The sequence below is a fragment of the Panthera uncia genome, chromosome A2, assembly GCF_023721935.1.
Source record: "Panthera uncia isolate 11264 chromosome A2, Puncia_PCG_1.0, whole genome shotgun sequence".
Taxonomy (NCBI): domain Eukaryota; kingdom Metazoa; phylum Chordata; class Mammalia; order Carnivora; family Felidae; genus Panthera; species Panthera uncia.
The window spans coordinates 115,805,837-115,810,572 of record NC_064816.1 but is presented as its reverse complement, the minus strand read 5'-3'; positions in this window follow the sequence as shown (position 1 = coordinate 115,810,572).

The following is a 4,736-nucleotide window of genomic DNA, read 5'->3' as shown; positions in this document are numbered from 1 at the left end:
GTATGAGCCAAGAAGGAATTGGTCGATGCGACAAATGGTGAACTCAGTCTGGGACAACAAGTTCGGCCTGGCAGGCGAATTACCCATCCTCGGATCCACGGATCTCATCTGCACTTACGGCCCCCCCAAGATGACTGGAGGGGGCTACTGTGTGACAAAGAAGACAGAGGCTGCTGGAAACTTCCATGACCGGCAGTTGAATTGTTCAGGAATGTTTCATCCCTGCAATGGAGGAGCTGGATGAGGCAAAATAATACATGACTGGTCATCAGGGGTTAATAGAATCGGATGATTCATGTTAGCCAAATGTCAAAAAAATGATAGCAGTAAAGTCTAGATTTTGTCCCTAGCCATACGGTGCCTGCGGCAATGTTATCCTTTTGGCTTATTATTGGCTATCTTATCGAAACTGCTCTAAGTGTGCGAGAACTCTCCTCAGAGAAGAGACGTGTATTGAGAAGGTCGCTTCTTTTATTTATTTATTTATTTATTTATTTTAGTTTATTTATTTATTTTGAGAGAGAGAGAGAGAGAGAGCAAGCAGGGGAAGGGCAGAGAGAGAGGCAGCAGCAAGTGCCATGCTGTCAGCACAGAGCCCGACACGGGGCTCGAGCCCACAAACCTTGAGATGGTGACCTGAGCCGAAGTCAGATGCCCAACCAATTGAGTCGCTCAGGCACCCCTTTGGAACCTCTTTTTTCATGTCTGTAAAACAAGGGTAATCAAAGAAGATGAAGTTTATAGTGCACAGGGCCAAGTGCCTGGCGTAGAGCAAACACACAATGAGCCTTCGCCTGATGGAGGAATTTATTTTAGAGTTTGATCTTGAAAGTTATTTGTGCGTCTCTCTGAATTTGCCTCACCCCCACCTCCCTTCACTGTTGACTGCAGGAGACGTTGACTATCAGTGAAAAATCCATTCCCTAGTTAATGTTCTCCGGCTTGCCTTTTATACTGTCTGTCGGATCCAATCCATCACGCATGTAATCATATTATACATTGCCTTCTCTATGAATAAGAAATGAGAGGACGGTATTTTGTTTGCTGCAGTTCCCCTATCACGAGAGACTAGATACAGGACGAAAGTTTTAGCTCCATGGCTGCAGGGAGGGTACAGATAATAAATCATTTCATATTTCCGGGATGGAAGACAGTCTCCTTGGGGATTCTGTGGCTGTGGAAGCTGTGGTCTCTTCACGATCAGCGTTTTGGATGCCAGTCTGCGCTGGCCAATGGGGAATGAATGGAGACCTTAGGGCACAGCCATATCCTCCTGGGTGGGGTGGGGAGCCTTCCAGAGTCAGAGTGTGGAAGTGGCTTAGGTGAAGTCCCTGTGGGCGTTAAACTCTCTGTGGGCATAAGTGTAGGCATCAGTTAGGTGTTAGGACCCCAAAAAACTTCTCAGCGCTGCAGAAGATTTTATAGTCTTTGGATGCTAAGAACAGCTACTTAACTTCTTAACATTCTAGCTTCCTTAGGCGTAAAATGGGGGATAAAAGCTCCCTTACCTGTTTCACCGGATCACGTGGAGAACAAATGTAATAATGAAAGTGAAAATGCCTTGTACATTCGGGGAGAGCGATGAAATATTACTATGAAAGTCAATAGCATTAGTTACTATTATGTGCATAATTTCACAGACAACCTACATTTCAGCAATGGCTTCCACACACTTCTTGCATTTGCATCCTGGTGCTGCTTTATTGTATAGATAGGCTATGGAAATGAATTCTAAATGCTAAATACTGGATCCTCTCAAATTGGAGTAATACAGAGAAGGCGATTCATATACATAGTTTTGTTTTCAGCGTGGTTGTCTGGAACAGGTTGCTAAAACATTTCTCAGATCGATGAAATAGCGCCACCGTGTGGCATAAGGACGTAATGCCCTTCACTACTCATTTGTCTTTGAATTTTCATAAACACGGCTTAGGAAATAAATATCGGAAAGCCTATTTCCTGTTTAAATAAAAGTAATTTTTATATATTTACCTGTAAGATGCATAGAATTCACGGAAATTTAAGGAAATTCAATGCAACCCCCCTCAGCTGCATTTGTGAACTACTCGGTAGAGAAAGTTATCCACTCGTTCTTGGCACGAACATACTCGAATGTTTGTGAGTGATAACAAACCTAATATCCGCCACAATTCTGCCTTTGTGATGATGATAACTATGGAAATATACCTTTTCCAGGATATCTCCCTCAATTCAATTAAAAATTATATATAATGTGTATATTTCACAAAAATACTTTTTATTAGGGGGTCTATATGGTAATACATATTTAACAAAAAATATAAGAATGAAAAAGTTGTGATGTGTTTACAATTAAGACGCATTCACCTATGCTTGAATTAAGCAACTTAAGGCTGAAGCACTTTTGAAAATGATGTGATAGCCCTGGATTGGACTGATAGTAAATGGAAAAACCTGAGTAAGGTTGTATTTGTCAGGGAGAATACCACAGAGAGGATTGGCTAATTTTTTCAGTGGCGTATGAATGACAATAACAAGAACTCACTAAATATTTAGCAAGGCATTGTTAAATTTGGTAAGTATGGAGGAGTTCAATCATGACCCTTTAGAAAATTTTAATGGAATTTAAAAAGAAACAAAACTAGCCAAAGTAAGCAGAAACATCTTCAAGCTAGAAGCGGAGCATTTGCCTGAAGTTCTGGGTATTCGGTAGTTAATGCTCTGGGTGGCTGATGCCCTCTGGTGGCCATTAAGGGAATTTACAAATTTAACCCTGAAAAACATTTTTTTAAAAAATTCAAGAATGTACTTTTATTTTGCTGTTTCCCAGGCCCCAATACCATTTTGAGCTTGTTCATAGGCTTTCCTATTAATCTCTGACCAGCTGCTTTGTCAAACATGGAGGTTATTCCTATCCCTGTGACAAATTCTTACCTCTTAATGTGGCAAAAATACATTTCTGCTCTATCCTGCCCATATTCTTTTTTTTTTCCTAGTGGCTATCTCTATTATCTTCTTTTTTTAATTTTAATTTTAATTTTTTAAAATTTACATCCAAATTAGTTAGCATACAGTGCAACAATGATTTCAGGAGTAGATTCCTTAATGTCCCTTACCCATTTAGCCCATGCCCCCCCCCCACAACCCCTCCAGGAACCCTCTGTTTGTTCTCCATATTTAAGAGTCTCTTATGTTTTGTCCCCCTCCCTGTTTTTATATTATTTTTGTTGTCCTTCCCTTATGTTCATCTGGTTTGTCTCTTAAAGTCCTCATATGAGTGAAGTCATATGATTTTTGTCTTTCTCTGACTGACTCTTTTCACTTAGCATAATACCCTCCAGTTCCACCCACGTAGTTGCAAATGGCAAGATTTCATTCTTTTTGATTGCTGAGAAATACTCCATTGTATATATATATACCACATCTTCTTTATCCATTCATCCATCGATGGACATTTGGGCTCTTTCCATACTTTGGCTATTGATGATAGTGCTGCTATAAACATGGGGGCGCATGGGTCCCTTCGAAACAGCACACCTGTATTCCATGGATAAATGCCTAGTAGTGCAATTGCTGGGTCGTAGGGTAGTTCTATTTTTAGTTTTTTGAGGAACCTCCAAACTGTTTTCCAGAGTGGGTACACCAGTTTGCATCCCCACCCAACAATGCAAAAGAGATTCTCTTTCTCCGCATCCTCGCCAACATCTGTTGTTGCCTGAGTTGTTAATGTTAGCCATTCTGACAGGTATGAGGTGGTATCTCATTGTGGTTTTGATTTGTATTTCCCTGATGATGAGTGACGTGGAGCATTTTTTCATGTGTCAGTTGGCCGTCTGGATGTCTTCTTTGGAGAAGTGTCTATTCATGTCTTTTGCCCATTTCTTCACTGGATTATTTGTTTTTTGGGTGTTGAGTTTAATACATTCTTTGTAGATTTTGGATACTAACCCTTTATCTGATATGTCATTTGCAAATATCTTCTCCCATTCTGTCACTTGCCTTTTAGTTTTGCTGATTGTTTCCTTCACTGTGCAGAAGCTTTTTATTTTGATGAGGTCCCCGTAGTTCATTTTTGCTTTTGTTTTCCTTGCCTCCAGAGACGTGTTGAGTAAGAAGTTGCTGCGGCCAAGGTCAAAGAGGTTTTTGCCTGCTTTCTCCTCAAGGATTTTGATGGCTTCCTGTCTTACATTGAGAACTTTCATCCGTTTTGAGTTTATTTTTGTGTATGGTGTAAGAAAGTGGTCCAGGTTCATTCTTCTGCATGTCGCTGTCCAGTTTTCCCAGCACCACTTGCTGAAAAGACTGTCTTTATTCCATTGGATATTCTTTCCTGCTTTGCCAAAGATGAGTTGGCCATACATTTGTGGGTCCATTTCTGGGTTCTCTATTCTGTTCCATTGATCTGAGTGTCTGTTCTTATGCCAGGACCATACTGTCTTGATGATTACAGCTTTGTAGTATACCTTGAAGTCTGGGATTGTGATGCCTCCTGCTTTGGTTTTCTTTTTCAAGATTATTCGGGGTCTTTTCTGGTTCCATACAAATTTTAGGATTATTTGTCCTAGCTCTGTGAAGAATGCTGGTGTTACTTTGATAGGGATTGCATTGAATATGTAGATTGCTTTGGGTAGTATCGACATTTTAACAATATTTGTTCTTCTTATCCAGGAGTATGGAATCTTTTTCCATTTTTTTGTGTCTTCTTCAATTTCTTTCATAAGCTTTTGATGGTTTCCAGTGTGTAGATTTTTCACCTC